Genomic DNA, 24349 nt, shown 5'->3' with positions numbered 1-24349 from the left:
TCGGGAAAGCCAGAGACAAAGTCGCGCTGGAAAGAAGAAAACTGAAGAAAAGTGAGGAGTTGTGTTTTTTCTTTCCTTTTTTTTTTTTTTTTTAAGAGGGAGAGAGAAGGGAGAAAAAAGCCAAGTCCTACCCATTTTTCTTGTTGGATGGCAGCAAGAATTTCTGGAAATGTTTTACATGTCAAAGATTTAACCAAGCTGGGATGTTTGTGGACAAGCCATTATGCAATGAATAAATAAATCAGGAAAAGCAAGGGGAAGAGTCTATCTTCTCTCCTGCTTTACAAAAACGATCCTGGGCTGAGACAGCTGCATTCTTCTGGGATACCCCGCGCAAGCCAGGACACAAGTGCCCATGAAGTGGAGAAGCAATCTCAGGTTTCTCCAGCATCGAGGCCACACTGCATTCAGTCATACAGCAAGGAGAGATTCATGCAGGTCGTGCCAGGAGGGAAAAGATACCGGGGAGAGCTATGTTCATAAAGGATTTGAGCACTGAGCATCCTCTAGCAGCAGGAGCGGGCCCCAACAGCTCTCCAGCCACCACCACCCCCAGCACCAGGCACGGGTGCTTGGCCAAAGAGAAGTGGGGCCATGTCTGGCACCCGGGGTCACAGAGCAGGGGTGAAGGCGAGAGAAGGGGGCTGTGCTGGAAGGGAGCAGAGGGTCAAAGCAGATTGCGTGTCTCCTGCTCGGTGCCTGAGATTTGACAGGTCCGCATTCTTGGCTGAAGGGATCTGGCTGTACAATCGATTTCGGGAGAGGAGTGGGTAAAGTCATAGCTCAGCTGCCTGGGGGAAAGGCTGCTCCTTTGAAAAAGTCTTTCTACGGGTAAGCAAGTCACCTCCGACAACGTGAGCACACTCCCATGTTCAGTAGAATCAGAAATGGGGGAGGAAATCACCCACACACACAAAAAATCATTTCTCCTGTTCCTTCTCCGAACAGGGATGTTTCATCCAGAAGATGTTTTGAAGCTATGAATATAGAAGCAGTTAGATTCCCTGCAATGGGCAGCAATAGGAAATCTTAGCTAAGCAAATTCGTTGTGATGAAATTGAGGCTGCTGCTCAGACATAGACACCGCTGTGTGGGCAGAGAGCAGTCTGACTTGTGCTCAGTGACTTCACCCAGACGAGGCACACAAAGCCAAGAGCCTTTTGTTGGGCTAAAAAGAGCAACAAAAAGAGCAAACCCTGCAGGTTGTAAATTGCTAGGCAAGGTGATAAATGGTACGTGAACTGGCAAATATTCTCTGTCTGGAAAGTTGAAAAGAAGCCCGCCTTCTCGTGAGCCTAAAATATTTCTCTTTTTGGAGTACCTTAGTTTCCAGCTATGTGCCACAGTTGTTCACTTGCCAAAACATTTGTTCTCTAGCCTGACCTTCTGTCTTGTAGCTGCTGACAAAAGCAGCCTCTCCAAATCTCCCTGGCAAAAGGGAAATAAAAGCTTCCCATCTTGGTGTGCCGGGTTACAACAGCTACCTCCTTACAGCAGTGCCTGGCTGTCCAGGTGATACCCCTCATAAATAGAGGTGGGCGACTTGCCCAATTTGCTGGAGCAGGTTTGGGTAGAAGGAGGCTGGTTTGCTGGCTTCAGTGACCAGCCTGGATCATCGTGGCTGCAGCAGGAGCCTGGGAGAGCTTCGTGGTGCAGGCTCTGGGCTGGAGGCAGAGAAAATGTGTCCTAGCCCCACCTGGAAGATGCAATAGAGCTAATGTGGTGGAGCACAGAAGTACAGGGATTTAGGATGATGTCCTGGATGATGCAGGGCTTCTCAGATCTGCCTGCTCGTGTACCAGCTGGTGTCCTCAGTGTTTTCCTGAGGACCTATTCAGGGTTTGGTTGGGTTGCACTGAGACTGTTCTGGTTGCTGCTAAACCAGAGCATGACATTACCTCCCTGGCGTGCTCCTGAATGTTTCCCATCCCCTTCGCCACCACTTACACCCTCCTGCACAACTCATGTCATTGCTTCCTGCCCAAGCTCTGGCCGGATGCTTCTCTTCAGTCGTGGCCTGAGTTTGCTGTTATCCCTCCTCTGATCCTGCCAGCTTCCCCTGCCACCCTGCGCTGTGGCCTCTCCAGCGCTGTCAGCTCCCTTTGATGTTGCCTAATGTGATGTGCATGCTCCCAGGCTCATGGCAGGGAGGTGCTGTGAAATCCCACCCCTCCGTGCCCACAAGCCTGACATTTATTATTTGTTAAGGCTTTCTTTAGCCAGCCCAAGACACTGCAGGGAAGTCCTCCCCAGGCCTGAGCTGGCCAAAAAATCAGTGGGTGGGTGGAAAATCTTCAGAGACTGACTGTTGAGACTTCTCAGATGATGGTCCTTTTGATTTCCATTTAAGAACAAGCTGAAGAGCTAATTTTGATTATGACATCTCTCTGTCCTTGCAAAATGCCCCACCGCTAAAAGGCATAGGCCTGAATCCTAGGGACAGATTTTCCTTTGTTTTATTTTGTGCCGTCATTTACAGCTCTGAAAAATGCCTGTAAATACACTTGGTTTCACACTCCGTTCTCCTATGCAATGTCTACATGGCTGAACAGATCCCGTCAAAGATCTCAAAGGCTTTTAGGCACCTAATTTTCACCAGCAGGGGCTAGATGCCCGTGCAGCACCAGATTTGGGTCTGACTTGCTTTGCTTCATCCCATCCATGTTACACAAGAGTGTCTGCAGCGTCTGGAGGAGTCCTCAGGCCTGGGAAATTCCAGACATGCAGTTCTCCTGCTGCTGCTGACCATTCAGTGTTGGCTTTGTGCCACGTTGAGGAACCAGCAAGAGACCTGTGGGTCTCTGCTTCCTGCGCCAACATCAGTGTTAATCCAATCAGAGGTGGCTGCTGAGAAGTCGGCTCCATTTGGCCATGGTGGAAATGTGGACCCAGTTGGAATGTCCCTTGCTGTGCCCTATAAAGAGTTGAGCTTATTGAACAGGAATGTCTTTGACTCAATGAGGTATCGCGAGCTACTCCTTCACTTAAGAAATAATGCTTAGGCTTTCTCCTTTACTGATCCCTTGGAGTGACTCTTCACTACCAGCAATGGTGTTTCAAATCACCTATGATAGGTCCTGAAGTCCCTTCTCCTGCTATCTATCTATCTATCTATCCTGTGCCCCTGTGACAGCAACCTGAAATTCCCCTGTGCCACGGGGGCTTCCTGGTAAGTCACTGCTCAGAGGAAAGGGGGTCTGGAGCTCTGCCCCATCTAACATACATCAAAGTGTCACCTCCAGGCCAGATGTTTTGGAACAGATGCTCCAGAGGCAGCTCTTCAGCAGGTAGGAAAAATTGTAGTTCCCTCCATTTACTCCTGGCTGTGTCAATTCAGTGCAGCGAAGGGCTTGGCTGGTTCATTCTTTGGTTACTTTGTTTGAAATTAGAGAGATTTTCCTCCAACGCTATCCTAAGTCCATGAACAACTCCATCAAACTGGTTTCGGTCATCGTGTCTGCCTAGGACAACATAAAACCATCTCCAGAAGCAGGTAAGACCAAATATCTGTCAGGTTTTCTCTTGAGGGGAACTTTCTGATGAATCCTGCAAACCCCCCATGGGCATCATCCCCCGAGGGGGCTTTCCCCAGGCTGGAGCTCATCTCTTGCCCTTTGGCTTTGCTGACCCTGCTGATCACCACAATTCTGGGAACTCAGCTGCATGTTTTATGAAACAGGTGGGTGTTCATGTTCTCCCCTGATATTTATTTTTTTTAAATCTGTTTTTTGCCAACTTAAGCAATCAGAAAACTGTAGCAAAGGTTGCAACATTTGTTTTTCAAGTTGTTTTTTTTTTTTCTCCCCAATGAAAAACTCCCTTAACGAAAGCTCTCCTTCTGAAGGCCTTCCTGGGACTGAAACTTGGAAGATGTGCCAATCTCCTGACCTGAGTTTCTGGCTCCGTCTTCTAGATGGAGAAGACACAGCTTTTAAGTCAGGTCTGTATCTCGCGGGCCTAAACCACAATCGAGGCTTGTGCTGGCCTTGTGCCTTTTGGACAGAGTAGGTCTGTCAGAGGTCTCGCTATGTAGACATCGGGATAGACATGCTGGCTCAAATCAGAGATGCATCTGGCCCAATATCCTGTCTCTGATGGTGCCAGTAGCAAATATTTGGGGCAAAATATAAGCTCACAGCAAGCCCCATGTGAGACTTCCCATGGCCCTTCCAACTCATGGCAATTTGCAGCCGAAGGACTTCCTGAGCTCCGAGTCATATCTGCATCCTTGTATGTAATCATCCTTGATGGATCTTTCAATTTCTTTAATTGCTGTTTGAACCCATTTGCGCTTTTGGCTTCCACGATGCTGCATGACAATGAATTCTACCACTTAATTATGTGCAGTTTAAAAATATGGCCATAAATCATAAGTCTTCAATTATCATAAAAGCCTTGCATTTGGATGAGATTGCCAGCATGGATAAAGTCTGCATAATTACATTTTGTGTATTATGTCTACGGAAATGGGAGCCTCATACCAAAGTGCAGGGGATGCGTGCAACTCGTTTATGGCAAGATCTTCAAGAGGGGCTCGTTCAGGATTCTTCAGCTCTCAGCTGCCCGATGGCATGTGCTTTGGCAGGGTCTGGTTTATACAGAGCTGTCCATCTGTTTTCTTTTCCCCGGAGCAGCTAGTAGGAAAGGTTTATCCATCTTTGCAGGCTGCTGTGGTCTCTTGTGTTTAAGGGGAAAGGTCAGGGTAATGGATGCTTTTCCCGTGACTTTTGTTTCTCCGTGAATTTGCAGGCTTTTGAGCAATTCTGCAGTTCTTTCAAACCTACCCACTGATTCCCCAGCTATGGCGCAGCCTGAAGGAGCTTCCTTGTGAAAACAAGCACAAGCCTTGGGCTTGCTACTCACAGACCAAGTAGGAAAGCCTGGATCTGCTGCAGAACTCCGCTGGGAAATTAATTGCTGGCCAGATCCTTACTGAAAGGTAAGGAGAGCTTATGCCTGCTTTGAGGACCAACCTCAACCATTGCCTGTTTGTTTCTGTGCCAAGACTGACTAACAAGTGCTTGCTGGAAGAGAAAAGCCCAAAGAGGATGAGAGTGAGCCTGAACTGCCCGATTCAGCTCTGGTCCACCCCGTAGACAGCTCCCAAGTGGGCTTCCATCTATCAGAGCAACGTGACGGGGATCTGGGTCCCATGGCTGTGGAGCCTGGTCTTCAGAGAGCAGGGGACATGTGCTGTGTCCTCCAGGCAGCTCAGAGAGCTGGATCTGCTGTGCTTCCTGGCACTGCCACTTCCCCTTCCCAGCAAGTGACTTTTGGGGTGACAGTGACAAGGGACATGTAATTCTGTAACATTTTCTGATGGGGAAAAAAAAAACAAACTTATTTTTTTTCCTCGTGGTGGTGGTAACCCTGGCACCATGAGCTCCTGAGCATTTCTCTGGGCTGCTTTTGGCCCTGAATTTTGGGGAGAAGAAAGGGGGCCTGATTGCTTAATCCCTCAAGCTAAGTAAAATCATCTGTGCTGGCAAATTCTCCAGGAGATGTACAGTTCATTGCTTGTCAGGCCAGGTTATTAAATTAAGCAATTTTCATCAGATAACACATCTTCTGGTTCATGTAACATGTCCAGCAAATCGCTGCACTCATAATTCAGCCTGATTGAAAGTGAGCTGCTAATCCATTTCACTTTGGAGACGCACGGTAGCGGGGCAGCTACTCCCGTCAGCAGCTGTGCACGTGGACGTGCTCCCTTGGGTGCTCGTCCCCTCCCTGCGCCCCTCTGCGAGGTCAGGCAGATGGTGCCCATCTCTGCTGACCCTTTCCATGCCACGTAGCGTGGCCTGGATTAGTTGCCACTCAGGGGGTCCTTTTAAGTGATGAAACCTGCATTTGGGGGAATTATTCTGCCTCGGTTCCCTCCCAGCAGATGTGGATGGTGGAAATCCCTAGTGAGGTTTGTCTCTGGGTTTGCATCCTATTGCTCCCCTCGGTGGCCGTGAGCTCCTGTCCCATCCAGAAGAACTTTGCTCTGGTTTTCTAATTAGGGATGAGTTACCCTGTAATTACGTGACTCCAGAAGCTGGGCCTTGAGGAAAAGCACAAATGTCTGGTGTCATGAGGTGGTTCATGAAGGGGACAAGGGTTCTTTCCCAGGGTCAGCCTGTCTCTGAAGGAGCCTTTCTCCTGGTAGACTGGAGACGAGCAATTTCAGTTACATCAGGTGAATTGGGTGTTTTGACATTAGGGACATTCACGGTCTGCTGGGGACTGCTTGCTGTGCTTCTGCACAACCACCCGGGCTCAGGGAGTGGCTGTGCACCATAAACAGTCTCACCCACCTCATTTCCCTTATGTCAAGATGGAAAATACCCAACCCCAGAGCAAGAGACAGGAGCCAGAGACAGCCCCACACCTCCCCAAAGCGATTAGTGAACCAGGCATGAGCTGCTTCATTAAAGTCGGACAATGCTGGGCAAACACATCATTATAAAATACCCAGGAAATCCCATAGCCAGGCAGGCCAGTGACATCCCTCTCCTCCTGCAGAGACTCTGTCTTCAAACCCTGGTGACCTTCCACTCGCTTGCTCCTCAACTCCTGCTGCTTTGCTGCCAGGCGAAAGCCCCGTGGGATGCACACAGGGGAGGGATCCATCCCCTCCTTCCCCTCCATGGGAACCCCCCCATTTTCAAAGCCCAGCTCTCTGCAGCCAGCCCTGCCCGCTTGTAAAAAGGCCTTGGAGCAAAATAACGTGACAGGTGAACATTTCCTGTTTGGATGGGAGGGTTGGGGCTCAGTAATGAATGCCCGGGTTTGTCCTGGGCGGGCGGTGGGTGGGACGGTGCAGCGGTGCTGGGATGCTGTGAACCAGCTGCAATTAGGCGTGCTATCATTTTCTGGAGGAATATATTACAGATAAAAGGTGTCTGTCTGTGTTGAGTCACTCCCTGTCATTATAGCCTTGCAATAGTGCTGTATCCCTATGTATTACCAAACTTTGAACGTTTCGCCTATAATAGAAAGTTCTTAGACATGAGTGCCCCCATCGCTGTTTTCAGGGTCACTCCGAGCTCTCCACCTGGGCTCCATCCCACAGCCTCTCATTGCATCTCACCTCTCACCAGCGCATCCCCACTCCCCTTGGTGACTTTGTGCTCTGCTGCCTGGGGAAGCCCTGCCCTAAGTTCAGGTCTCAGCTCCTTAAAGCCACTCATAACTAAGGGTGAGTTATTTGCCTGAGTGCCCCGGAGCTGGTTCAGCTAGGAGGAGTTAAATATCTTTTGCAAATAGCACAATGTTTTGGCTGTTAAAATCCAGTAGTCTTGCCTCAAAAAAAAAAAAAAAAAAGGCATTTAACCTGTTGTTGCCTTTATCAGCTGCTCTGAAGGGAAAATCAGGTTGCAGCAGAGTCAGGTGCTTGGCAAAGGTTCCCCTCCTCTCCATGCTCCAACATCAGCAGCTTTCTGTCGGTCTGGTCCCTACTAGCCTTGCGTGGCTTCATGTACCACTGACTATTAATTGCAGAGCAAATTAACCTTCCTCAGACCATATGTTGCTGCTGCAAAGTATGCAAATATGTTATTAGTGACTGTAAAAAAATAAAAATAAAAGCGCAGTTTGACTCACATTACTGCCAAGAGATTAAATGCCGACATGTAAAAAATTGGCAGTATTTCCACAACAGGACTTTTGTCGCATAATGCCATATCTACTGGGATTATCCTTTTAAAAAATTGGCAGCGTCCTCAGAAAGCGCAGCCTCTAGCTTATAATTTTTCTTTTATCTGTTTTTTTTTTGGCAGCTGCTTGAAGAAATCTCCTTGCCATTTCCAGACTGGAGACCTTTTGTTTTCATTCAGCGAAGTACCAGTTCTGTAAGAGACAGCTTTCTCCACTCAGCATCTTTGGGACACCCATCGATCAACGACAGGGAATTAAAGTAAGAGGAGGGTGGCTTGGAAAATAAACTCTTCACATTCGGCTGACGAAGTGGGAAACATCCGCTGCTGGCCTATCTCCACCAGCTTTGATGGAGCTGCGCCAGCACAGAGCTTGGCCCGGCGTCTTTCAAGTCATTATTCTTTCATTGGTTATTTGCTAGTCTATTGAAAGCCGGAGTTTTACATCTGCTGCCTCATGGACTTTCTCTCCTCCTATTATGAACATGCTTTGGTTTCGTATTTGCCTTTCACAAGGCCTGGGTTGTGAGCCCTTGTTTAATAGCGAACAGGTTTTTTGTGCAGGTATATACCGGGTTTGTCATTCTGGAGTCACTCATCAGCAATGAAGTATTTTTATATAGCTGGAAAAAATTAAATACAGAAAAATTTCTTCTGAAGGAAAAACAGCACATGTGAAATCTTTTGCTTTTTTTTTTTTTTTCCTTTTGCTTCTTCGGTTTTAGTGAAGTCCTATATTTAATAGCAGAAATTAAATGCGGAGATTTTAAGCACTCCTGCCTTGAATTAGATAACAATTGATGATTAATTGAGTGATCAATTAAGATTGATTAAATTATGAGTAATTAATTGCTTGGATAACATTTAATTATCTCTCTGCTCTCCCTAGGCCCCCAGTTCCCAGCCACTCTGAAGCAGGTGCTCAACCCCCATCACCTGAGCAGAGGTGAGTTCAGCCTCTCGATGGAAGGAGATGGGACTGAGAGCTCAACAACGGCTTTAAAAACTGAAGGTTGAGCCAAGCTGCTGAATGGTAAGTAATGAAAAAAGCCTATCAAGTTGCATTTTTAATGCCTATCAGTAGTTCAGTAACTGAGATTGTAGCTTGGTGGCTGCTAGTTTGTAAAAGCAGGAGGTGAATTACAGATGCAGAATGCTCCCTGCCCAACAGTAAGATCCCAGGGAAGCCACAAATTAGGAAGACATTTGGGTCTCAGGCGTGTTTAGTGTTTAGCACACATGAAGAGGAAAGCCACAGTGATGCACCCAGCCTTCTGCATGACTAAGGGACCTACAAGCTCCTGGGTGGAAAGTGGTTTTGTCATGTGCAGGCAAAGTTCTTTGGTTGTGGACTTCCAAAAGAGAGAGCTTTGGAGGGAGGGGACAAAAAACCTTGGCAGCAGTTCTCAGAAAGGTGTTTGCTCATGGATGGATTACCTAAATCTCCTCAATGTGCTTTCCAAGAGGATGGCCGAGAGTGATGCTCCTGAAAGGGCAGCATCCCAGCCCCTTGGTGGCTTTTCTGCAAAGCGTGGACACCACAAGAGCCCGTGGTGGGTGCAAGAAAGGTGATCCAAAGCCCCTGATCCTCTGATAACAACAGTGGCTTGTAAGCACGTTTGGGGAGGGCTTATCCCTCCTTCCCAACAGGAGTGTGTGTTTGGCTGTAAATTTCTTCCAGCTGTAAAGTCAGAGAAAACACTGATAAGCTCCCCCTGCCCGCCGGTCCCCCCAGCTGGGAATGATACATTTACCAGAGGTAGCTCGCTGTACCGCTTCCCTGCTCCTCCACTTCTGGAGCATATGGAATATATTGTGGTCTGAGGGAAATATATCTTAAGAATTTCTCCTGCGTCTCTTTGGGAGCATTCCAGAGCGGATTACAGCAGGTGTCGCAAAATCAGTGGATTCCCTCTTATTCCTTGGGCGTTTAAGGAGGGCTAAGTGAGGAGCCATGGCAAACTGCACCCAGAGACACAGCAGACATTTGCATCAGACTCCAAAAGTTTTGTTGTTATTTTGGTTGTGGGTGAGACTAGCAATGGAAGCTCCAAAATAATGGAAGAAAGAGAGAGACTTTCCAACAAGGGGGACAACGAGGAAATATAAGATATTTGCCTGGAAACATCTGTTCCTGCAAAGCGTCTGATCCTGAACCATGATAAGCAGTTTCCATAATGTGTTATTTATTCTCTGCTGCCTGAGGAATAAAAGCAAAACACCCCTGTTACTCCTCTGCAGTAAGTGGGAGATGCGCTGGTAAATGTGCATTACAGGAGGTCTTCAGTTCTCAACTAGTCCTCATTTGTGTAACTGCTTCTCTGAAGTCTTTAGCAATTGAGGTATTATCAGCAATTTTTTTTTTCCAGCCAAAAACCAGATCCTGAAGTTAGCCAGCACCTTCTATTAGGGGACCCAGCACCAGAAAGGACACAGTCATCGTCATGGGATAAATGCACTTTGCATCTTACTTTTCTTTCTTTTTATTTATTTATTTATTTTTATTCTTATTTGAGCTAGTGCTTGCAATTCACTTTGGGTGAAAAGCAGGATGGAACTGACACGCCAGCTAAGGCCACATCCATTACGGGCAGTCAGAGCTTCAGCTGCCAGGCTGATGGGAACTCATTGCTGAGATAAAGATCTGTGCGTTGACCCGTGAGGCTGAATTATCAGCTATATGGAAAACCATTGACCTAACCATCTTCCAGGAAAAGGCAACACGTATTGGAAAGCATACAGAGAGGCTTGGGATGAAAATTGGGAAAGACAGACCATTTCTCCCACTGGAAGCTCTGGGACCCGCTGCAGACTTGGGGCGGGTGTTTCCAAAGTGCTTTCGTGCGGAGGAGTTTTCTCCAGTGAAGTTTTCATCACAGCACTGAGAAGGCCTTGATTTACTGCCCTTGGAGTATCCAGGATACCAGAGTTGCATTAGATTTCATGTCAACCCTTTGCAAAGGCAGGGCTTAATGCAAGCTAGACCTGTGCCTGGTGGACTTTCCTTCTGTTTCGGTACCTCCCTGTTGATCTGCTGCCTTTTCTCTCGTGTCAGTCCTAACAAGTCTGTACCGAATCCAGGCACGTCCTTCTGCAGGGTGTGGTTGTGCACCCAGGGGGTGTAGGAAGCTGGACACCAGGAATGATGACCGTGAGTTAGTCTATAGCGAGGTTTTCCCCATACCTTTCCTTTTTTAAATGGCATCTGGACATTACCAGGGTGTTGGGCAGAGCCAGAGCCCAGGAAGGATGTGAATCAGCCTATTGCCTCTCTGTGCACTCCCCAGGAAAGCAGCGGATAACCCCTTGCCCTGCTCTTCTGTCAGGGGGCAGAGGGTCCAGCGTTCTCTGCAGAAGTGCTGAAGCTTGCCTGGTGTCCTGGAGAAGCGGACAATGACATCCTAGAGCACATGGGTAAGATGTGGGCATAGAAAGAGCGCCCGTTCTTTGCAGGAAGAAAACATTGCTGGAAAAGTGGCGGTGCAAATCGGTCCCTCCCCAAAAAGGACCTTAACTGGAACTCTGTAAGGAAAAGCTGTTATGTGCAACCCTATTTTGTGTCCCAATGTATTCTGGTTGACAAAATCTGGGAGCACCTCTGGAGCCCCCTCAGTGAGGGACGTGGGAAGATGCTATGCCCAGGGAGAGGGATTCTCCCCCAGTTGCTCTCCCCATCTACAGACGAGGTTCCTGCTGTCCACACTCCATCCATAGTCAGTGGAGAGTGATTAGCACCTCCAGAGGTCATCCTTCAAACCAGCTGCCACTTTTGGGTGGGGAGAAGGACTGACTTCTCAGGTCTCTTCCCACTGCCTACAGCCATGGCCTGGGGACAGCCAAATTTTGATGGCCAAAGTCGGGTAAATGATTCACAGACAAAATCAAGCCTGAGTCCAGATGCAGATGGGATGGAGCACTCTCAAACTAGGTTATGAACAAATCCCTCTCACTTGGAGTTTTTGGTGACTTTGCTATTAAGCTGAGAACATTTAAAAGCTGGGGAGGTGTTGAGCATCTCCAGGCACAAGAGATGTCTCAGGATGTAACAAAGTGTGACTTGAATATCTTGCACCTTACCAGTGAGCCATGCTTAATGGGTCAGGCAGCAGAAGTGTAATGAAATCAATAGAGTTTGCTTATTGTTTGGTTGGAGTGGAGATCTTTGTGGATCCAGAGACGCTGTGGTGGTATCATGCCCCCCTCTTTCCCTCCAAGTTTTCTGTTCTATTGAAAACTTTTCGGGTTTAACCCTTGGGAAGGCTGTGATTTGAAGGGTAGCTGCAAGAGAGTCGAGGTCTACAAGGATGTAATGTGTTTGGCATGGTTTGTGCTAGGAAATGTCTGTGAGAGTAGAAAATAGGAGCTGTGTACAATACACCAGGGAAGGAGCTGAGGCTTGCAGACAGGGCTGCAGGCTCCGGCTCTAACCCCAGCTTGACAATTGATAGAGAAAAATCTTGTGACTGCCGTCTTACAGCACTAACGAGGAACGCGCGTTCTCTTCTGATCAAAAGTCTGAAACACAACGTGCTCTCCCTGCCCAGCCTCTGATCTGCAAATACATCACTGGCTTTTATCACTCATTTTTTCTTTATCTGAGCGGAGCTGGTCTCAAGCGCTACAACCTGATTATCTCTGAGGAGGTTGCCAAATGCATGTCAGGGATCGTTAGACGTAATAATAAAGGAAGCAGGAGGAATCAAGTGGCTCGAGTAGGAAATCAGAGGGAATTCCTGGCTGTGGCTGCCAGTCTGGTGAATGCTGGGACCTGCCTGCAGCGTTGTGTGACAGAGGAGGTCGCAGCTCATGATTCATAAGCCTTCTCAGATCAGTGATATATTAAATGAAAATGCTGTTGTGTGTTCTCTCCCTCGCAAAACAATATACTTACATACACGCATAGCAGCTAGGAGAACAAGCAGTATTAAAAGTAGAACTTAAATCCCTCTTGGCCACCCTAAAAGTTTGTTAGTCTTTGCTGTTCAGCCCTTGGCTTTGGGTTTCTTGGCACTTCAGGGCAGGGCTAAGGAAAGGTTTGGTTTCCCTTCAGTTCACAGAAAAATAATTGGTGGCGCTGCTACATTTTGGGATGAATTAGAAAATAAGCAACAATATTTTCCAGCCAAGACCCTTCTATTCAATTTGAAATGAATTTCATTCTGCATTCAGGAGATCTCGAGAACCATTTTTCACAGAAAATGGAAAGACATTTTTAACTAAAAACTGGTTTGTAATTAGAGGCTTTGCTTTAAAATAAAACACAACGTTTGGGTTTTCTCTGTTGCTGAGTTTTCAGAATTATTTGTGTTTAAAAATGTATAATAGAATGGTTTGAAATGATTGAATTGCCTTTTATTTTGCTTCAAAATATAACTGTGGCAAAAAAGTCATTTAGCCCTAATCAAGTTCAAATTGATCAAACCTACTTAGGTACTGGCTTCTAGCTACCAAGTTAGCAAAGGCAATCTTCTCCAGGTAGAGAAATGGAGCTCTGATAGGAATTAAAAGTTTTTTATTGGTCTTGTAACAACCTTCATAGAAATAGGATAAAATCAGAATAAAAGATCTGGGCAAGAATTGTTCTTCAAACAAAGTCATTCTAAATTAGGTAGAGCTTCTCAAAGATTTTAGCTCCCCAGTCTCATTAAACTGGACTCTAGCACCTAAAATCCTCTCTAGATCTGGATGGAAATCCTCTTTGTCTTCTCGTAACGCCTCTCTCTCTGTTTCAGTAGTGGTGCTTGCATTTCCTAGCAGTCCCGGTGCTCAGCTCGGTTATGGCAGGAGGACTTGGAAGAGCCTGCTCCAGAAGCCTCTGGTTTGTGGAGGGCTTTTCATGGTGTTTTCTTAAGGTCTGGGCTGATCCGCGAGGAGTGGGGCTTATGGAGCTCGGTTTCCTGTGGCTCGGTGTCTCGCGGTTGGATTATCGCATGCCTAATAAGGTGTGAGCCCTGATTGAAACATTTCCTGAGGTTGGGGCCTTTCGAATATTTCTCTCCCAAGTGCCCTTTCCAGCGTCTAACAGCCCCACTGAGCTCCAGCTGCGGCCCCTCTCCCAGCGAGGGCAGAAATACAGCCTTTTTCCTCCATCCAGCTGCCTACAGCCATCAAACCCAGCGAACTCCTAATGCTTCTGAGGCTTTTTTTCCATCTAAGTTGATTGAAATGGAACCGTGGATTTCAGGAATTATGACTGGAGGGAGCCGAGGGACACACAGGAACGGTACGGTTCTTTATGAATAGTTGAGAAATCAGTTTTGGGTTGAGATCAAACCTGGTGTGCTTCACCCCAGAGGGAAGCTGGGCAAGAAAGCTCCCACATGAAGGAAAACAGTGAAGGAGTTTCAACTCTAACAGGGTTTAACACACTATATAGTAAGCCTGGACATAGTAAGTGACTATTTAGGACCAGGAAAGGAGAGATGGAGCCACGAGAAGGCATCAGACCTACCTTAGGACAAGAGTTATGAACTGCAGGGGCTGCCCTGGCATCTGTCTGGTACAGAGGCTGGAGGGATGGAGAAGCTCTCTGAGCTTCTGAGCACATGGGACCGTCACTGCGCATAAGATAGGAGCTTGTCTCACTGTGGCCCCACCAAAACCAGGCCTAGGAAGGTAGCTTTCACCTCCTGGTGTGCCCCACAGCTTGGAGATGAGCACTGACTTACTGATTACCTATGCGTGGGCATGGGAACGTGCTGGCCAAAATATCCCTGCACTGGGGTGGGATTTGCTGCCTGGGAAAGGAATTGCCCTGCAGGAGTGGTTTAAGCTCCAGAAGAGTTCTTTATTCTGGAGAGTTGGAAGGGTGCTTTATTTAAAAAATGGACAATTTTCAAGCTGTGGGACTTTCAGGTGCCTGCTAGAAATAAATCACCTGGATTCATTGCTTACCTCTTCCAACTCCCTGCATTTTTTCCCCTGAAACAAGCTACAGAAATATTCCTGGTACCATTTTGAGACATTGATGCTTGAAAATAATCCCAGGCTGCAGAAGAGGAGGCCCATTTTGCTATCTGGCTGGAGCAGCCCAGACCCCAGGGCTGCTGTCCCCCGGTGCGGGCAGGGAGGGGAGCAGGCACTCCAGAGCGCTGTCAGCAGCCGCCGGCATTCCCGCGGGGACCGTGGCACCTTGTGTGTTTTGACAGGGGACAGGCTGTTCTTCTGCTAATAGGCTGTTGGACACGGTGTTCAGGAGGAGAGGGTGGGAGGTTACAGATTGCAGGCACAGCGGGAGGTTGGGGATGCGGCTGTGGCACCTCCACCTGCAGTGGCAAGTTTTGGGATCGATGCTCCTGTGCGTTATTGATCCGGGGGGGGGGTGGGGGGTAGAGTTCAGGTCCTGGGTTGTGCTGTGGGGGAGGAAGGCTGGAAAATAAAATTCCCAGAGTCCTAGGGCAGAGAAATGCCATTTGGCTGGCAGCAGGGGAGGAGGGAGCTGGCTTTTTAGGCTGCGTGCCATCAGCTGCAGTTCGGGGACCCTCTCCAAACCAGCAGCTCCCACCTTGGCTTCTGTGCTTGATCTGGGTTCTCTCCAGGAGCACGAGCTGGCTTCCAACTTTATTTTAGTGAGAATTTACTTCCTACATTTGTCTTTCCTGATGAGGGGAGGCAGAGGAGGAGAGAGGCTGGGCTGTTTGTTTATTTACACGCACCGCTTCCGCTGTGCAGCCCAGAATTACACAGCTTTAATTGCTTCTGTTTATGAGATAACCCAGAAAGGAAAAAAAATCTTAACACTTGCAAAGTTAACTGCCCTGAAAATCCCAGAAAATATTAGTTTGGGTGGCCTTTCCTGCAGATATATGTGGGGATACAGGTTTTATTTAGGCAATCCCACATGCAAGTCCAGTGTGCAGCAGTGATGGGGAGCGATCCCTGATGCTCACAGGGAAACGTGCCCCCGAGAGCTTCATCCTGCCCCCATCCAAGAGTGACACAGCTGGACCAGGCTGTGAATCACCCCACAGAGAGCTAATGGACCCAAACCAAGGGGGACAGAACAGAGCCCCACTAGGAAACTCTGCACTAGGTGTTGCAGTTGGGGTGCCAAGCCAGTAAGCCCATTAAAATCCTTACTGGGGGAGCAGAAGAGCTCCTTGCATTAACATGTGTCACCTTCAGGCTAAGATAAATAATAATAATGAGGACAATGAGTGATTTAGAGGATTTTACTAGAATAATTAATGCTGATTTATATCGCCAGGTAGCAGAGAGACAGGCAGCGGTAGAAGTTTCTGAATGAGACAAGGAAGGGGATGACAGTGGGGAGTGAAAAATGAAATGTGCTTGCTAAAAAAAGCAAGTGGAGCTGGCTCGAGCATCGAGTGGAGCAAAGCAGGTGACATAAATAATACCAGCATATCTGCCGTTCTCCTTAACAGGGATCACTCACTCTATAATTAGTTGGAGTTATTAGCATTCTCAGTTGCTGTGTGAGCAGACATAGGGCTCTGTAAGACAGAAACTAATAGTATCTCTTCATCCTATGGAGATAATTAAATGGCAACGGGGGGAAAAAGAAACTAGTTTAGTCTGGGTAAAGAATGACTGCATGACTTTGAGGGTGGGCTTCCTAGGATCAAATTAAATCTCTGGCTGGAGAGCATGTTCTTCTGACTCGATCCAGCCGGCAGCTCTGCTAGGAGGACCCTACTCACCTGTAGGGACCCACCGGAGTCACCAGGGCTCCTTTGGGTCCTCTTGGGGTCCCAGAGGAGTTGGAGAGCTCTGTTTTGCCATGTCGCAGGCTGTGAGACCCCGTCCCCACCGAGGGTCCTGTCCTCAGTGTCTTCCTTTACCACCAGGTCTAGCACAGATGCGCAAGCTGATTGTGCAGAGAGCATCGTGGGGGCATTGGGGCTCTCTGGGCTGATTCTGCACTGGTGTAGCCATGGGATCGTGGACATTGCTTGCAACAGATCCAAGGAATTCAGGATGTTGCAGGCCAGCATCAGCAATGGTAATCAGTGAAGCTGTCACCCTGCTTGCTGGGCTGTCAAGGAGTGGGATCATTTCTTTGCCATGGTGCCACTGCTTGCTCCTTGGAGCAGTGGGAGCTTCCACACATCTGAAAGTAATGGTGGTTTTTTTTGTTTGTTTTTTAAACACGAGCTTTGTCTGGCAAAAACCCCATTATGGAAACAAGAGGTTGGATCAATGCAGAAGTATCTCCCAAACTCCCTCCGCTGGGAGTAAGGGCAAGCAGAAATCAATGGGGAGCTTGCTGGCCCGTGCAGCAGCCTGGCTGGAAGCAATCCCTGTAACCAGCAGCTCCACATGTCCTTGAGATGGATTACACAGCCTCGGGGAGCTGGATGCCCGGGGAGGCACCCAGAGCATCCCACCCATGTAAGTAATGGTCTGGTGGCTCGTGGGGGCTGGCTGCTCGCCCAGCTCTCACTGTCCTTGCGTGTGCAGCATCACCCAGCAGCTTCTCCCTGCCTCCTCTCCGGGCTGGGGCAGAAAATCCCTGGTACAGCCATGGGAAGGGGATGCTGGCAGCTCCCTACACCCAGACAAACAAAAAAGCATCAAACTGGATGGGGCTGGGGGATGCAGAGGCAGATATTGGCACGGGGCTGGTCCTTCCTGCAGACCTGAGCAAGGAACAACAACCCAGCCCCAGGGATGAGCGTGCAGTTGGGCTGGGGGGGGCTCTTTGACTGGCGGGGACTGGTTTTGGAAAAGTGATTTGTCTGAGAAGCACCAGGACCAGGGATGTTTGCAGGACAAAGAAGACAGGGAGGACTACGGAGGCAGTAGGCTGGAAGGATATTAGATACAAGAAAAACAGTGAACCAGCCTGGGGACTGCTAAAATATTGATTGCAATCTTCCAGCAAGGCATAACGTGCTCCTGCCCCCACTGTGCTGCTTGTGTCTGATGTCTTGATCCTCCCTCTGGCCTCTCCTGTGTAACTGCTGCGCTGTGCTCCCAGCTGGCAGGCGGGGAAACTGAGGCACGCTGTGGGTACTGAGAAAATGCTTGAAACTTGATGTGAAATGGCAAAGGTGGATAAAGATCTTGCACCTTGTGGGCCAACAACAAAACCTGTAATAAACCAGGTGGGTGCCAGGGTGGAGATGGCAAGGTCTGTGTGTACCCCATGCTCAGCCTCCCTGGTCCTGACCACCTCAGCCTCTGCTATCCCATCCCAACAGCTTTGGGGATGTGGCCAGCAGGATGTGAGCAGCTGAGTCTCTTTCCCTCCCTCACCCAGGAGTCCAAAAAGACACTGTGACTCACTGCTTTTCCACGGGCGCTCTTGCCAACTCTCTAAATACTCACTGTTTTTCTTAGAGCCCTGGCTCCTGGAGCCATGTAATTACTTGAGCTTTCATTTTCTTTAAATAAAGCCCATTTCTAACAGTCATATCTTCAAAGAAGAGGCAGAAAAATGTGACCTCTTATGAGCTCACAGGCCACATAATGAAAACCCCACCTTTATTCATTTTTTTTTTTCTTCTTGTCACGGTTTTCGCAATTTGCTCTTGCAGACTGGGCTTGCTGGAAGTCCTCTTTCTCTATCCCTCGAGTCTTGCAATGCTGCAAATGATCCCACGTTTGTGCCTCAGGTGTGTTGACATCTCAGGTCCGGACACTTTGATAATTTATTGTTATTTTCTACCTGGTGATGCACAATTTTGTGCAAAAGGCAGGGAGGGCAAGTAGAAAGGTAGTAAATCCCAACCTGTATGCAACAGACATTTGCTGGTATGACTTGTCTTGCATGAGCACGTCTTGGATCCACCCCTTGTTTTGAACCCCATCAGAAAACCCTGATTTTACGCTGGTTGGGTTTAATTGTCTGCCAGAAGGGCCCAAGACCTTTATGAGCTGAGTTCTGCTGAGCATCTCTTCATTGCCTGCTACAGGCAAACCGTGATCCCATGCTGCGCCTGTCCCACACAACAATGTTCTTTGGCCCGAGTTTGAAATCTTTTGTCCAGTCTTTTCAGCTTGTTTCCCCATTCCTTTTAAATGCACCTTTCTGGTCCAGGAGGAGCTCCAAGACCTCCCAGTCTCTTTGCGACCACTAGGTGAGACAAAGACGATCATTTGATGCTGGGATGCACTATGGAGAAGCAGGGATACCCGGAGGCGAGGGAGGAACTCTGCTGGTCCCACCCACAATAAAGCATCAGGAACATGAGCACGATGGAGATGCGATGAAGTGATCCCATCCCAGGCAGCTCTCCAGCTCCTTTATGGGACAGCAGGGACTGCAGCCACGAGACACGCAGGAGAAACTTGGTGTTTTCCTTGTTCTGTTGATGAGCTTCAAATATTTTAACTCTGTCCTCAGCCCCCCATCATGGTAGCCAGAGTGCATGGGCAGTGGCCCAGGGCATTGCTTTTTGGAGCAATCCTCTTAATTTAACAGCAAGCACCGGTGATCTCCAGCGAGCGAGAAGCACACGATTAGAAGTAATCCAGAGACATTCCCAAACACATACTTTCTGGATGCTGGGTTGCTAGCATTTTTAGCAACATCCATCATTGCAATGGCCAAAATCACACGTTCAAATCGAGGCCTACAAAATACGGAAAAGTTTAAATAATCCTTGGAAGTAGTCCAGGAATCAGTCCTTTGTTCTGCGGGACTTTTTACAAATAATGCTGTAGCACAAGCCCCATAATGAAAGCCCCAAATCCAGCCTATTGGATTTCCAGTCCGATTTTCCTGTTCCAAGAGGAACAACTTTGATTTTGGTGGGGGGTAACGGCAGAACTGGTTTGTCCCCTGGCTGGACCAGCTTGGATTTGAAGACCTCAGCTGGCAGGAACAGGCAGCAATGTGGATTTTCTCCATTTGAGGTTTCTCACGGGCTGGATCTCCTTTTTATCCTCTATTATTTACACCTCTATTACATAACCAGGAAGTTCCCTTCTTTCTACTGCAGGAGATGCTCTCCTCCCTCTGCTGGAGGCCTGATTGCCATGCAGCAGCCAAAGCCTTGGAGATGCAGACGCACGTTTTTCTTCTCTGGCCCTCTTGCACCCATACTGACATCTGAAGTTTTCCATTCTTGAGGCCATGGGACGGAGGAAGAGGAGCCACTCCACTGTAAAGGCCACCAGAGTGACCTTAGTGTGGCTGTGACCCCACTTTCCGGATGGATAGCAGGAGAGAGGGACTCACCGTAGAGACAGCTGCTTGGCTCTTCATAGGAGAAAAAAAAAATAACACCAACCACCCAAACAACTAACCAAGCAGAAATCCTGCAGAACTTCCTCGCTTCTGTTTTCCCTGTTCCTCAGCAACAACCTTAAGCAGAATCCCCTTTGCCACTGCTAAAAGAAGGATGAAGAAATAGACGTGGGAGGCTGTGTTTCCCAACCATCTCAGGAGTCAAAAGTCTCTGGAAAGGAAGGGAGGGGACGGATGGGAGCAGAAAGCATAGCCCATGGGCGTATTTCCACACTATAAAGCCCTCTGGCACAGTGAAGCATCCTGCATCCATAATTCTCCAGACTGGCACCCAGCAGCTGCTGCACGGGGTCTTGATGACACCCAGCATCAAGCCATAGACATATCTTCCACCCACCACGAAGGCGCCGATGTTGCACATTAACGCATCTTCCTCCTGCATGTCAGGAAAAAAATGAGGCAGCTTAATAGATATCTGCTGACCTGCAATTCATGCTGAAGCAGTCAAGCACCTTCCACTTGCTTTTTATGTGGTTTTAAATGTTTTTTAGAAGTATCTGTTTATTACAGCTCAATAAAGTTTTATTTTGCGAAAAACCATGATTGATTTCCTCTGCTTTAAACAACAGTCAACCTCCCCGGCTAGCACCTCCTCCCCAATTCATAAAAATGTGTTAACAATTCATTTAAAATTCATATACAAGCCAAGCACAGTTTATTCATGAAGTTACACAAATTAATACAAAGCAGCACACTGCCTAGGCCTGGCACGAAGTCAAAGCGTGCTCTGACGGCCTCCCTCTGCTGCACAATACGGCAATGTGCTCCTGGAAGCTGCCCTCGTGGCTGGCGGCTCCGCCATCGGCAGATAGCGGTCCGAATTTCTCCTCCCCTCCTTGCTACTGCCTTTGCTCTGCGCTTCTCACAGATGTGATGCAGAGGTGAAGATCTCAGGCTGTAGGAGGCTTTGTGTGCCTTCAGCAACTGTGCATCCCCCGTGCATCAGCACTTCTCTTGCATATGCCGTGGTGATGGCAACACCTCTCCTTTCTACTGTGTGGGCACCCGCCCAGGCTGGATGGGCAGGGATAGCAACCAGTATTGTGAGGCTACTGGTGGGGCAGGATCATTGATCTGCTTGTGGTGATGGTCGTGCCCTTGGAAGTGTTTCCTCAGTGGGGTTTTCCAGCCCCAACCAGGACCCCCAGTGCGTGTCCCGCCAGCCTCTCCCCTGCCAGGGCAGGCACCACCATGGGAGCAGGCACAAGCTGGTGACCTTGGGTGTCCTTCTGGTGGTCCTAAATTTGTCCTGTTGTTAGGTCACCATCCCTTTTTTTGCTCCTAGACATGCCTCTGGCAGTGCCCTAAAGGCACTAATTGGCCTTAACTACACTCACCAGCTTCACCTGGGACACCTAGCCACCAGCTCTTCCCATGGCCCAGGACCTGTATTTAAGGAGAGCCCTCGGCCTTACCCCTCCCTCTGTCCCTGAGCTATGTTGTAGGTGTGTTTCTAGCCCTGCCTCCTGGATAGACCTTGGACATGTTCTCATCTCCTGCCATGCTTTCTGTCCAGACCTGGAACAACTTCTGTAGGGAGTCTGTCCCTAGCCCTGTCTCCTGGCTGGGCTTCAGACCTGCACTGTAAGTAACCTGTCTGTCTTGGCTGGACCCAGAGTCTCTGCTGTAGACAGTGTCTCCACTCTTATTTTCTAGATTGAGCCCTTGTAGTACGTTTGAGCCTTGTCTCCAGCCCTGTCTCTGGTTTTTCTTTTGCTCTGGGTGGACTCTGGACCTGGTTCATCACTGCCTTGTCTGAGGCTGCCAATGGCCCTGCTGTGCTTGGCACTGCAGACAGCATCCCCTTGGCAAGGGTGCTGCCTGTCCTGGGATAACCCTCAGCTCCCAGCTTGCCCACCTCATGCAGCTCCCCAGCAGGCTCATCTCCTGCAATTGAAGCCACCTGAGGCAGCAGCATGTCCCCTCTGCTGGGCTCTCATGTGTCCCCTACAGCCCCTGGAGAGGGATGAGCAGCTCCAGAAGGCCAGCTCGGGCTGGTGTTGGTGTCCTCGATGCAGAAGAGCCTAGGTCCTGAGCCATGAAGCACCTGTACTTCTGCTAACAAGGCTGGAAATGTGTCCTGGTTTTGGCTGAGGCAGAGTTTATGTTCTTCATAGTACCTGCTATGTTGCTGTGTTTTGGATTTAGGAGGAAAACGGTGCTGATAACTCACTGATGTTTTAGCAGTTGCTGAGCAGTGCTGACACTAAGTCAAGGACTTTTCAGCAACTTGTGCTGCCCTGCTGGTGAGGAGAATGGGGCTGTACAAGCTCAGTTGGCCACGCTGCTCTTCCTGAGATGCAAACACAGAATGTGGCCAGGCTCACTCCCATATGTGCCCTTGTGATGCTGCCAAGCCTGTGCAGAGGGTTCCCTGCGAGCCTGTGGGTACCACCGTCAGTGCCTTTCACTGGGGGCATGCAGCAAGGGGATTACAGCTCTTTGCCATCAACTTTCCCTATGCGAGGGCTGGAATTATGTAATTCTAACAGTGATGATCTGGGGAGAGAAATGACTTTTAACTTAAATATTTTAAATAGTGTTTAGTACTAGATTCTTTTTGGTAGCACCCAGTATAGCTATGCAAATCTGCAGCCTGGACTGATTCATGGAAGCTGACTTGATCTGCTGAAACATGTGTTTGTTCAAATAATTATTCACCCTTATTCCTCCTCTTTCTTCTCTTCCAGCAAGGAACAAGTCAACAAAACAGTGCTGAAAGGCTGCTTTGTATGGAGAGCCTGGGGCCTCTCCCTCCTCTGCCTCTGCTAGCACAGCATTTGCCCCTGTGTTGGCACCCGAGCAAGGTGCTGAAGAAGCCAGGGCTGTTTTTTGGGGGAGGGAGAGCAGAACAAGGTGACAATCGCACCAGGACACATCGATTGTCCTCGATGAAGGAACCTGGAAGTGGCAGCAGGGAAAGTGTGAGGCCAGGTGGAACTTGAGCAAACATCCCTCGCTCCCACTGCTCATGCCTTTCTGAGCAGGGAGCATTCGGCTCCAAGGAGAAGCTCAAGTGTCGCTTGATGTTATCAATAAATTGTCAGCCTGAGCTTCCTTGTGTCGCCGAGGGTCACTGGCTGCAGTGTTGCAGGCGCTTTTCCCCCGGGAGGTGTGGGGCAGCCAGCAAGGAGGATCCTGAGCGTGCAGCACGGAGCAGAGAGCATCGGCTGCCCCGCCTGGGGGGACAGGGGTGAGGACATCCGTGGCTCTGAGCTGCAGCCTCTTCCATGGGGACCCTGTGAGATCTGTGCCTGACAGCATCAAATAGCCAGCGTGCTTGCTCCTTCCCCCCCTTCTCTGCTGACCTGTTATCTAAAATGCTTTCTCCTGCCTCCAGCAGCTGAGTTCCCTCATGCTGGGGGAGACCTGGTGGCCTCTTGGTAAAATCCACCTCTCCCAGAGCACGTTGGGCTGACCACGAAATGCTGCAGCCACACTTCAGCCCTAAGCTCAGGATCCTCTTCCCCAGAGTGCGCCTTGCCCAGGGCTTCCCACAGGGCTTGGCGTGCTCTTTTGCAAGGTGCCTGGTCTTGTCCACAGAGGAATGTGGTTGGAATTTGGCCCCAACTCGGTTTGCATCAGCTGCAAACCCAAGGGAAACCCTTGGCACTGTCTCCAAAAACTCCTGTGCTTCTGGGCAAGGCAGGACGTGGGCTCAGCTTTGCTTTGCAGGCTCGCTTCCCGGAGAGCAGACCTGTGCTGAAAAGTCTCCGTGGGAACACTCGGGTTGTTTCCAGCAAGATGTATCTGCTGCTTGGAGGAGAGGCGTGGGGATGAGGAAGGAGACATTTCAACAACATCAGTCAGGTTTTAAAAAAACTACTTATTTTCAGCCTAGCTGTTCTAGTCCAGCTGTTTTCAGCCCTTTTGGGGTTGTAGGTTCCGCACACACAATTCCTCTGGGTTCCTGCACAGGCATTTTGAGTTTCTGATCAGTTCTGCTCTCCTCGGGCATCTCTCGTGGATCCCTTTGTGCCTGTGGCTCCACGAGAGTTTGATAAGTGTAGGCTGGAAGCTTTGTTGTGTAGGATGGCACACTAACGCCATGCTTCTGCTTTGCCTGAGCCACATTGCTCTCTGACTTATGATATGTGTGTGCTACCTTCAAGTCTAGCAGCACCTGTGTCCAAAAATCCTGAAGTTTTGGGTACTGTGTTGATGACTGCTTGTTCTACAGGTTCATTACAGAGTCTACTTGCAATGTCAATATTCAGTAGCTGGGAGTTGTGTTTGCTGAGATTAGACAAGCAAGTATTTGAGACTTTATTCTTCTTTTACAGCAAAGACTGTGAAACAGTGGTGACAGAGCAGAGTCCCAGTTCACCCGTTGCCAAACCTGGTCCAAGTCCAGAACCGCTCTCCAAGGTAAGAAATGATGTGCTGTCTGCCTTAGCTAACTTACAGACAGCTTACGTTCGCTATTGAATTGCGAACCGTGTGTCTCTTAGAGCCAACGGAGCAATGTTTTGGGGATGGCCCTCCCTGCAGCTGC

The 24349-nt window shown here is 48.9% G+C and overlaps 1 long non-coding RNA gene across 3 annotated transcripts; it reads left to right on the top strand.

Moving 5' to 3' along the window:
• The first annotated feature begins 3647 nt into the window (after positions 1-3647).
• LOC106031377 (uncharacterized) lies at positions 3648-24071 on the top strand. 3 transcript variants are annotated; one of them, XR_007163402.2, is made up of 6 exons: positions 3648-3940; positions 4750-4939; positions 7764-7900; positions 8530-8673; positions 19547-21438; positions 22545-24071. It is a non-coding gene; the product is annotated as an uncharacterized lncRNA (long non-coding RNA). The 3 variants fall into 3 exon arrangements; XR_001204270.3 differs by lacking the exons at positions 19547-21438; positions 22545-24071 and adding an exon at positions 10161-14918; XR_007163403.2 differs by lacking the exons at positions 19547-21438; positions 22545-24071 and adding an exon at positions 10010-10089.
• The last annotated feature ends 278 nt before the right edge of the window (positions 24072-24349 follow it).

This window comes from Anser cygnoides, chromosome 17 (genome assembly GCF_040182565.1).
Source record: "Anser cygnoides isolate HZ-2024a breed goose chromosome 17, Taihu_goose_T2T_genome, whole genome shotgun sequence".
Classification (NCBI taxonomy): domain Eukaryota; kingdom Metazoa; phylum Chordata; class Aves; order Anseriformes; family Anatidae; genus Anser; species Anser cygnoides.
Note: the sequence above shows the minus strand (reverse complement) of the source record. Positions and strands in the feature narration are given on the sequence as shown.